The sequence below is a fragment of the Lagenorhynchus albirostris genome, chromosome 2 (genome assembly GCF_949774975.1).
Source record: "Lagenorhynchus albirostris chromosome 2, mLagAlb1.1, whole genome shotgun sequence".
Classification (NCBI taxonomy): domain Eukaryota; kingdom Metazoa; phylum Chordata; class Mammalia; order Artiodactyla; family Delphinidae; genus Lagenorhynchus; species Lagenorhynchus albirostris.
Genome location: NC_083096.1, coordinates 8,484,013 through 8,496,343, shown reverse-complemented (window position 1 = coordinate 8,496,343; position 12,331 = coordinate 8,484,013).

Sequence of the window (12,331 nt, the reverse complement as noted above, 5' to 3'; positions counted from 1 at the left end):
TGCCCTGAAAGGAATATTAAAAGAAGTTCTTCAGAGAGAGGAAAAAAAAAAAGAAGGTTACAGTTCAGAAACTCAAGTCTACAAAAGAGAGGAAGAGTGTTAGAGAAGGAATAAATAAAGATTGCTTCAAGTCTGGGCAATTATGAATAGAGCTGCTGTACACATCCATGTGCAGATTTCCATGTGGAAATAAGTTTTTTACTTCTTTGGGTAAATACCAAGGAGCACGGTTGCTGGATCATTGGTAAGAGAATATTTAGTTTTATAAGAAACCACCAAACTGTCTTCCAAAGGGTCTGTACCTTTGCATTTCCACCAGTAGTTTAGGCTTCAGGAAAACGATTTCTCTTGAGGGCAGGACTTATTAGAAGAAAAGAATGCATATTTCAAAATGACTGTTTTTTCCCCTCCCTCTGAAGCAGCATGGGACATTTCTCCAATCTTCACTGAGAGAACCTGGTAGGGCTCCTAGAGATAAAATTCACAGAAGGACAGGGCCTTCCTAAGACTGGAGTTTTTAAACTCTCACACTTGGAGCCTTCAGCAATTCATCAGTTACAACTCAGATATTCCTGCTCCAGCACTGTTTCCTGTGGGCATCTCTGCTTCAATAAGTGTGACTCTCTGTATCTACCTGTTTCTCCAATTTGAGGGGCAATGGGTTGATCTTCAGTGTACTCAGTCTTTTACTTATTATGGTAGAATGACAACTTCCAAGCTTCTTATATGCTGGACCAGAAACCAGTGTCAAAGAAAAGCAGTGCTGGGCCCTTGAGAGAGGCAGCAAGACAGATTCTATGCAGACTCTTGCAGGAGGGAAAAGCGACTTCGGCATAAATCAAGCTCAACTCTAACTGAGGCAAAGGTAACTGAGGTTTTGAAGGGCCGAACAGAGAGAAAACAAAAAAGAGATGACAGGGAAGTGAAAAGGGGGGAACAAAAAAGGGACTGAGAGGGTATAAGGAAATGGAAAATTACAGAAGGGAAGTAAGTGGAGAATTACTGAAAATGGCTTGGCACAGGGGGCTGGGACATGGATACTTTGTGGTTCAGCAGCATTGTGTTTTCTTGAGCAAACACTCAGCATGGGAGCTGGGGCCACCATCAGGAACATGGCTAGTACAGGTAGAAGCCAGGCTAAAATTTGGTCCAGTCTCTTAGCACCGTGTTGGGGCCAGTCCTTTGGTCCTTTGCGCCAGGTGGGTGTTAGCAGTTCATACAGGTTGTCCTGCACTTCCCAGATACTGCGTTTTTTACAGATTGAAGATTTGTGGCAACCCCATGTGGAGCAAGTCTATGGACGCAATTTTTCCAACAGAATTTGCTCATTTCATGTCTCTGGGTCACATTTTGGTAATTCTTGCAATATTTCAGACTTTTTCATTATTATTATCTTTGTTACAGTGATATGTGATCTTTGATGTTACTGCTATGACTCACTGAAGGCTCAGATGATAGCAATTTTTAGCAATATTTTTTAATTAAGGTATGTACATTGTTTTAGACATAATGCTATTACTTAATAGACTACAGTATAGAGGAAACATAACTTTTATACGCACTGGGAAACCAAAAAACTTGTATGACTCATTTTATTGCAGAATTCTCTTTATTGCGGTGGTCTGGAACCAAACCCGCAATATCTCTGAATTATGCCTATATATATATATATATATATGTATATATAGACCAACAATCTAAAACTAAGTATGCAATGATTTTACAATTTAAGTTTTAATTCTTGATAATGTTTCTTCCCAAAACAACCAGGAATATAAATAATATGAAAATAATCTAAATCAGAAATAGAAAGTCCACACTTCATTCAATTTGCCAGTACAAGTATGTCTACATACGTCATTGGAAAGCCATAGGGCCAGATGCATTTGGGAATTCAGAAATTTTTGGATTTTAGAAAAGTAATGTGGTACATACACTGTGTATTATATAACACCCACAGCAGGGTGTAGAAAAGCACCGAAAAGCACCGCAGAATGAAACTCATTAAGATTTTTGCAACAAAATATATGAATACTCACACTAAGTGTGATAAATAAAAACACATGTAACCTCATGTTAGTTCAGGTCAGGTTTTATACCCAAATGCATCTTGGCGCCGAACTTATGAAAACCTTTCACTTTGCGGAGAATTTTAGATTTCAGAATTGCAGCTGAGGGATCATGACTCTATACTGCCACGTACTTTTTTCTTTCCTAAACCGAAGTCTTTCAAAATGGATTAAAACAAGCGTGAAACTGTTGCAGAAAAAAAAAGAATTTAGCCTAAACGTTGTGCCTAATAACTTGTAACAAGACAGGCTTAGAACATCTTTTCCCTTCTAAATTCATTTTTGTCGGTGAATGTGTCTGATACTTGATGGCATGATTTCCTTTGGAAATCATACTATATACGTAGTGTATACACACACACTGATGTTTTTTCTTGGATTAGATTTCTGGGAGGGAAATACTTTGTTTCCGTCTCTGTTGTAATTGTCTGCATGCTGGCGCGTGACAACGTCTGGTCCCTGTGCACTCCCAGCATGCAGTCTGTCAAGTGCCTTCTTGGCAAGCTCTCTCCTGGGCTGCTATTTTGACAAGCATCTGATGTGCTCTCAAAATCCATTTCTTATTTGGTAAAGGAGTTAGAGTGACTACAGGTTTGACGTGTCCCCTCTGCCCCTCCTGACACGTTGCTTTTGGAGGTTTGCTGTGACAGGCGGTTTGAGGAGTTTTGTGCGAAGAGACAGCTCTCTTCGCTCCTCAAATGCTACCTAAGTTTAGTTTGAATGGATTTTCTCTTCCGTTTTTTTCCAATACAAGACTTCCTTCCCAATCAAGCTTTAACCATTCATTTATCATTGTCAGAAAAGATGAATGGCAAAATGATCACACAGGGAGATCTTAAAACTCAATGTTTTCATGCTTTTAGATTCATGTTCTATTCTTCATTGAAACTTTAATAAAGACTGTCAGTGGGAGTCAGAAGTAAAATTCTGCCTTGGTTCTGGATTTTCTGCTTCATGGATGACCTTGAACAAGCCATATTGCTGTCTTTGTGTCTCATGTAGTATCTATGAGTATATCATAGGCTGGTGTGAGGATTAAATTGATTAATGCTTATAAAGTACTCAGAACAGACCCTGCATATAGTAAGCACTCAATAAATGTTTACTATTATTAGCAAAATGTATCTGGAACCGCCTAGAAAGCTCTATTCTATACATAAGGCGTACAAAGGAAAAATAATAAAATACACATCTCAGAACATATAACCTCCGAATAGTGACTCTCTGACTCCATTTTTTTCTATGGTATTATAAATTCCTATGTGATTCCAATACTGATGGAAGTCATACATTACTTCTCTGTGCATATACCCAGTGCTCAGCAATTTCTTTTCTCCTGAATCTAAAATAGGAGGATTCAAAAGGTGATGCTCCTTCTCTCTCTGAAATGGCCTTTTCTTTTGTAGTTTCAAGATTAATCTTCAGTTATCCTTGTAGAGGAAAACTGATATTTCCTCCAAGAAGCCTTCATAGATTCTGTCTCACCTTTAATTCCCTGCTTATATCTCTATGACTGTTCTTTTACGTTGTTTAATAATTCTCTATATTTCCGTCTCTTCCATCCGCTTCTTAAGGGCAGGAGAGCCTTACTCATCTTTGCCTTCCTAATGATCCTTACACTGCTTGGAACAGCATCATAAGATGAGATAAAGGACACAGGATGTACTTACTCATCCTTAGTCAAGGGACTAAGGGACTGAATGAATGAAGCAAACCAACATTTTGTCGAAGCAAAATAGCAACAGTTTCCTACCATACTGGTCTCATGTTACGTACATTGTATATCTCATTTAAAAATATTTTGAAAAAACTGCGAGCATTTAGAACTCAAGTAATTGTGCCTGATCAGCAATGAATTAGCCCAAACAGTCTCACTTTACCTATCTTTTTCTTTCTTTTCACAAATAAGAGCGCTTCATACAACAACACAAATTAGGCAAATATACTTTCTCAGTGCCCCAGCAAACAGAGTTTGTCTTACTGACAAATATTATAACAAACAAAAAGAACAGGCAATGCGCAATCCACACTGCCTTCTTAGCATTCCTTAAATATTGCCAAGCACTCTCTGCCTCTGGGCCTTTGCACTCACTGTTCCTGCTGCTTGGAACAATTTTCTTCCAGATATCCATGGCTCTTCTTTCACGTAATACGTTATTCTACTTTGTTCTTCTCCATATTATTCTTCATGTTTTGCTATCTGACACACTATTTACTTGTTTCTTTGTTTATTGCCTGAGTCTCCTCCACCAGGCTGTATGCTCCATTAGCACAGGGATGTTGTTAGTTTTGTTCACTGCTGTGTCACCAGTGCCTAGTACTGCGCCTGGAATATAGTGGATACTTAGAAAATATTTGTTGAATGAATCAATACACAGAGTATTGCATAAAATATAAAATCAGCAGGACATGATGCAGAAGGTTAATTCTTCACGCTAACATTTGTCTACTTCTTTCTAGAGCTGCTGCGTCCAATACAGTAGCCACTGGGCACACGTGGTTCTTAGTCCAAATTGAGATGTGATGTAGCTAGAAATTGCACACTTGATTGTGAAGACTTAGTACCCCAAAACATGTAAAATATCATATTAATAATTTTTGTATTCATTCCATGTTGAAAAGGTAATCTTTAGGATATACTGGGTTAAATAAAATACATCATTAAAATTAACTTCACCTGGTTCTTTTTTACTTTGCAATGAAGCTACTAGAAAATTAGAAATTATATATGCGACAGGGTTGTCCTTTTAAAGTTCAGTCCTATTATCCTTCTCAATTCATGAGGCAGAGATTTAGAAATGTATCCCAATATCTCTTTACCCCATCTTGTTTGGTGAAAGCGTTACCGACCAGGGTTCTTGTCCTCCTTAATCAGTAGAAACCCATCAGAGGCCAGACAAGAGATTCAGGCCAGGCCTTATTGGGGCCCCTGCTGCAGCAGAGGGGAGCGAGAACAAACAACAGGTTCCCTTGCTTGCCTGCTCCCTGAGTGGGGGGGGGGGCGAGCTCGTTCCTTATACAGGGTGAGGGGAGGGGTGTGTCCAGGGGTCTGGCTGGAGGGGTAGCTTAGGTGCTCTGCCCACCCGTTAGGTGGTGGTGTGTGCAGGGGGCATGCGCAGTGCCCCGCATTTCCTCCCAACCCCCTGCTTTTGCTCCAGGCTCTTCAAAAGCGGCAGTTGGTTTTCTTGGTCTTTTTGTATTTTGTTGTCTGGAATTTGTCCCAACTGCGCATGCGTGCAGTTATTTTTAGTCCCGTAGAGTTTCTTTGTATTTTGTGGCTCGAGGAGAGGTGTGCCCTGGTGCCAGCACTGCAGCAAAGGGGCCAGGTCCCTGCCTGTCTCAAAAGTGCCTATACTTTTCAGCTGGGTGGGTGACTGCCAGAATGAAGACCACTCTTCCCAGCGTCCCCCGTAGCCAGGTGTGGCCCATGGCTTTGCACTGTGAATGGTATATGAGAGGAAGTGTTGTGTGACTTTTAAAGAGAAAGGATGTGCCCTTCCATTCCTCTTGCTTCATTCGCACTCCTGGTCGGAATGTAGACAAAGTGATGAACCACCTTGGACCTTGCAGATGAGGACAGAAGCCTACAGATGGCAGAGCAACAAGATAAAAGGACACTGATGCTCCTATGACTGTGCAGATCATACGGTTCCATGAGAGAGACATAGACGTCAATCTTTTTCAAGGTGCTGTTAACTTGGGTCTCTGTTGCAAGCAGTCAAAACAACAACTTAGCAGATACAACTGATCATTATAAAATATCAATTTCATGGTACGTTCCTATAGCACGTTTCAATTTTTCAAACATTTCTCAGGGTCTCATTTGATGTCCACAACAACACCATCAGGTCACTAGAACAGATGTTACTATCCTGATTTTATAGATGAGAAAAACAAAGCTTAAAGCATCTCTAGACCTGTCAAAAGAGGAGGTGGTTAGAAAGCCATGTGCCCGGAATTACAGCTTAGGTCTTTTGACTTGTGTGCTAACCCTCTCTCTACTGCATTGCCCTACAGTGGAGTCAACCCTGATCACACACATGACAGCTGCATCTTGCACATTTGATCAGGCTTTTTAAAAATGAAGACAATAAATGTTCTCAAAACAACAGCAACAACAACAACAACTATTCTGACTTTCAATACGAAGGATATTTAAAACTGGAGAACATGACGGCAAAGATCATGTTTTCCATAGCTCATGTCTCCCTTGGCACCCAGTTCTCTGCCCTATGAGTCATGTCAGTGAAAAGAAACACAGGGAAATACGGAGGCATCTCAGGGACGAAGTGAGGACCCGAAGTGAGGTGTCACAGATAAGCCAGAATACAAATGAATAGAATAAAAACATGTGCCATGAAATTAAACCACAGCCAGCTGCAGGACTTAAAGATGAGGAAAATTAGAATTCTTTTCAATGGTAATATTATACTAAAGGAATTAAACTATTGAGACCTAAAAGAAAGGTTACAGCTGTCTGTTAACTTAGGTATTTCCTGTTCCATATACAATGTACTGTAATTTAAAAAGACAAAAGAGAGAGAAAAGTTAACCACAATTAAATGGGACTTAAGAATCTTTGCAACACATATCATTTCTTATTAACCTGAATTTCAGTGAGGCACCAGGTGTAGTTTGATGCTGTGAAAAGAAAATTCTTGTTTCAACTGTTGGAGTAGTAGAAGTTCCCATACCACTTTCCGCTTAAGCTTCTCAACCTGTATCCAAATCCACGCTCAGGGATAAATCAATGGTTGAGTTTCTGTTCTTTCAGCTTCAGCCCCAGTTGCTAAGACGGCCAATAAGGTAGCTATTGCAAGAGCAATTGAGGGGACAAAGGCATTGGTCTATAAGAAATTGAATTGAAAACAATTCGTTTTACACAACATTTAGCCATCAGGTGATATAATTCCAATCTCTATCAAGCCATGACAAAAGTGAAAAATGTTTGAATTCCCTTAGGAGTAGAAATCTCCTCCCTACTCATCTACATGTTTTTAAATGTGAACACTTTTTTAATTGGAATATTGCTAATGGGTACATTTAAAACCACTTTTGGGGGCTTCCCTGGTGGCGCAGTGGTTGGGAGTCCGCCTGCCGATGCAGGGGACACGGGTTTGTGTCCCGGTCCGGGAAGATCCCACATGCCGCGCAGCGGCTGAGCCCGTGAGCCATGGCCGCTGAGCCTGTGCGTCCGGAGCCTGTGCTCCGCAACGGGAGAGGCCACAACAGTGAGAGGCCCGCGTACCGCAAAAAAAAAAAAAAAAAAAAACCACTTTAGGGAGAATATATATATCAGTTTTGTAAGCTTAAGAGTACAGTGGTCAGGTTCTTGTAAAAACTGTATGCAAATAACTATACCTTGTTTTAGCTGACTTTCTAAAATCATACTTTTTTTCAATTCAAGCAATTATGAACTCAAGCAATGATAACTCATACACTTCCACAAATGGCTTCCAAGTTAGTAAAAGCAGAATGATTTAATGATGAATTAAACACCAATTTCCACATTAACCAAGTCAGAAATCTTGGAGGTACTGCTGACATTTGCCTTTCTTTCATCCGCTATACCCAATCAGTACCTAAGTTGGGGCAATGCTTCTAAAAGCTCTAGGATCCATCAGTTTGCCATCTTCACTACCAATACCTTAGTCCAAGCCACCACCACCGCAGTACCTGGGCTACTGCAATAGACTCTCCACTTCTCTCCACCTCCTCTTTTTCCTTTCCTCCATTTCATTCTACCACAGAAGTTATGATGGTGTTTTTAAAACATTAGCTATAATCAACAGAAATCCACACATATACTGTATTTACCAAAAGACATGTACAAGAATATTCCTTGTAGCATTATTTATAATAATATCAAACTATACACAATCCAAACGTCTATAACGGTAGAAAGGGTAACACTGAAATTCTGCATGGCAAGGTAAGTAGAAGGCACTACACCTAGGTGCCGCGGCATGAATGTTGAGTGAAGAAAAAAACACGCTGTTGAGGGAAGTAAATCAGACACAAAGAAGTACCTATTTATAATGCCATATATATCAAGTTCAAAACTAGGCAAAGCCAGGCTTCCCTGGTGGCGCAGTGGTTGAGAGTCCGCCTGCCGATGCAGGGGACACGGGTTCATGCCCTGGTCTGGGAAGATCCCACATGCTGCGGAGCGGCTGGGCCCGTGAGCCATGGCTGCTGAGCCTGCACATCTGGAGCCTGTGCTCTGCAACGGGAGAGGCCACAACAGTGAGAGGCCCGCATACTAAGCAAAGCCAAAGGGTTCTTTTTCTCCAGGTTTATTGAGGTCTAGTTGACAAATAAAATTATATATATTTAAAGTGTATAATACAATGATTTTATATGTGTATACTTTGTGAAATGATTATCGCAATCAGGTCAGTTTACACATCTATCACCTCACTTCACAGAGTTACCCTGTGTGTGTGTGTGTGTGTGTGTGTGTGTGTGTGTGTGTGGGGTAAGGACACTTAAGATCTATTCTCCTAGGAAGTTTCAAGTATATAATACAGTATTAATAACTACAATCATCATGCTGTACATTAGATCCCTAAAACTTATTCATCTTAAAACTGAAGACTTGTACTCTTTAACCTGTGTCTCTCCATCTCCCCCTCCCCTAAGCCCCTGGTAACCACCATTCTACTCTCTGTTTCTATGAGTTTGACTTTTTTAAAAAAAAGATTCCACCTTTAATGAGATCATACAGCATTTGCCTTTCTCTGTCTGACTAATTTCACTTTGCATAGTGCCCTCAAGTTCCATCCATGCTGTCACAAATGGCAGGATTTCCATATATACCACATCTTCTTTATCCATTCATCCGTTGATGGGCACTTAGGTTGTTGCCATATCTTGGCTATTTTGAATTAAATGAAGCAATATGCATGGAAGTGCATATCTCTCTTTGAGATCCTGTTTTCATTTCTTTTAGATATATTCCCAGGAGTGAAATTGCTGGATTACATGGTAGTTCTGTTTTTAATTTTTGGAGGAACCTCATACTCTTTTCCATAGTGGCTGCACCATTTGCATTCCCACCAACAGTGTAGGAGGGTTCCCTTTATTCCACATCCTCACCAGCACTTATCTCTTGTGCTTTTGATGACAGCCATTCTAACAGGTGTGAGGTGATAGCTCATTGTGGTTTTGATTTGAGTTTCCCTGATGATCAGTGTAGCTGAGCACTTTTGATGAAGAAGCCACTGTCTTCTTCAGAAAGATGTCTATTTAGGTCCTTTAGGCAAAATGCATTTGCGATGTTGGAAGTCAAGGTACTGGCATCCTGCAACCTTACCAAATTCATTGATTAGCTCTAGTAGTTTTCTGGTGGCATCTTTAGGATTATCTATGTATAGTGTCATGTCATCTGCAAAGAGTGACAGTTTTACTTCTTCTTTTCCAATTTGTATTGCTTTTATTTCTTTTTCTTCTCTGATTGCCATGGCTAAGACTTCCAAAACTATGTTGAATAATAGTGGTGAGTGTGGACATCTTTGTTTTGTTCCTGATCTTAGAGGAAATGCAGTTTTTCACCATTGAGAATGATGTTTGCTGTGGGTTTGTCACATATGGCTTTCTTATGTTGAAGTAAGTTCCCTCTGTGCCCACCTTCTGGAGAGTTTTTAATCATAAATGGTTGTTGAATTTTGTCAAAAGCTTTTTCTGCATCTACTGAGATGTATTTTGTTGAGGGTTTTTGTGTTTATATTCGTCAGTGATATTGGTCTGTAATTTTCTTTTTTCACCTCAATGTTCATTGCAGCACTATTTATAGTAGCCAGGTCATAGAAGCAACCTAAATGCCCATTTAAAGACAAATAGATAAAGAAGATGTGGTATATATATACAATGGAATATTCCTCAGCCATAAAAAGGAATGGAATTGGGTCATTTGTAGAGACATGGATGGGCCTAGAGACTGTCATACAGAGTGAAGTAAGTCAGAAACAGAAAAACAAATATTGTATATTAACACATATATGTAGAATCTAGAAAAGTGGTACAGATGAACCTGTTTGCAAGACAGAAATAGAGACACAGACGTAGAGATCAAACGTGTGGGCACCAATAGGGGAATGGTGGGGTGGGATGAATTGGGAGATTGGGATTGACATAGATACACTAATATGTATAAAATAGATAACTAATGAGAACCTGCCGTATAGCACAGGGAACTCTACTTCACTTTGCTGTACAGTAGAAACTAACGCAACTTTGTAAAACACTATACCCCAATAATAAAAAAAATTGTGGATTTTTATTTCAAAAAAAAAAAGATACTGGTAACCCTGGGGGTGCGGGGAAGGGGGAGACAATGACCGGAACAGGGAATTCTGGGTACTGGTTATATGGGGGTGTTCACTTTGTAAACATTCATTAAACTCCACACTTAGGATTCATACTCTTTTCTCTACATATGTTACATTTCAACATAAAATCTACTTTAAAAAAAATACTAATCTGATCGTGCCATGCTCCTGTTTAATATTAGGCTTAGGACTAAAGGTCAACACCATTGCAGCACAGCATTACAACCTTACTGTCACATCATGGCTCCAGCTTCGTAAGGACCACGCTTCCTTTCTGCATAGTGTCGGTTTCCTTCAACGCACGTCGGGCCTTCTCACCTCAGGGCCAGCTCTCGGGCTCGCCCCTCCCCCTGGAGGTCTCTTTTCCCGCCCTTTGCCTGGTTCACTGCTACCCACCTTTCAGATCTCGGCTTCAACTGATTTTCACGTGGAGGCTTCCCTGACCCTCGAGCAGGTCATACCCTCCTGTTAAGCCTTCTGGCCTCTTCGCATCACCTGTAACCTTTGCTTCATTATCTGATCTAAACACAGTTCTCTCTTGTCGCTCTCTCTCCAATTAACTGCCCCAGAACCCACCAGCACCATTAAGAAGGAAGTCTACTGTGTCCTTCTCAGGGTCTCCCCCTGAATGATCCAGGCACCCTGTAGGGCAGTCAAACCAAGCAGTGTTGCGGCCAAGCGAAGCGCAGACCAGAGTCCAGGTGGCCCACCACTGTCTCACTTGCTCTCAGCAAGTGTACACGGGGCGGTGCCCAAACAGCTTGCTGCCCATCCTGCTGCCCCAGTACCTGGTCAGACTTTAGCTGCACCCAGCTTTGGTTCAGCTTCACTTGCACAGCTATCGTTCTCCAAAGCAGCCTGCAGCCCTGGGACCTCAGGGGCCTGTGCCCTTCTTTCCCACTCACTCTAAAGCCCCTGTCTGTGGTAGCTTACAGGTCAAACTCAGCCGGCAGATACATTTTGTTTGGCCCAAATGGTGTCTATTTAAGATTGACCTTTAAATGCCAGTAGATTTCACATGAAAATTTGGAGTTACAACTTCTCTTGAAAATGTGGAAGCTCTTCCAGCAAAGGGCCCACATTCCCAAATGGCAACAATGGGCTGAAGCTGAGTAGCAGCTGCTGCCTTGCACCCAGCATGCCCCTTCCATGCAAGCCCCAGTCCCTACTATTCCCTATTGCCTCCCTGACTCAAGGCCAAATGGCAGTTGCCATTTATCAGTGTGATGCACTGTTAATTTTTCTTTCAAGGAGTCAAAAGAAAAATAAACTATTTCTTTACATATGTTTGTCTCAGATGTGGGGGAATTAAAGATAAACCAAGCATTTTCATGTTTCAAGAAAAAATGGGGAAAACGTATTTATTTCAGCATGTGAAATTTTTCCTATTTATTTATTGTACACCAAAAAAACTATCTCTATCACAATTAGACAACCATCATGATACCATCATGGCACAATCATAGAAACAAAACAAGAATTGTAACCAATACACCCTAAAAAAATTGTGGTGAAAACTTAATACACTAAAAGAAGACTAAAATTTCAACTGAATTTTTTTTAATACAAATAAACTAGAGGATATGAGGCACATCAAATATTAAACTAATTGCCCCAGCATCATACTTTTATGGATTATTAATTAATTTTTTAATGTGCCCTATGACTGCAGCAGAAATTGTGTCCTGAGCAGCAAAAATTTTCTGTAATTGTGAAATCTTCCCAGATGTACTATTGTTCAACTTGCTAAAGATACAGTGAGAACCTAAAGATAATGTTATAGAAGATGATGTGTGTTTTCTCAGAACTCATCACATCAACAAAAGGAGCAGTTTGCAAGAGATGCCCCTCCTCCACCAAAGGCCTTTTCTAAACCCCAAATGCCACTGCCCATTCATTTTGCAGTTGCATAAATGTAAGGTCTCTGAAGAT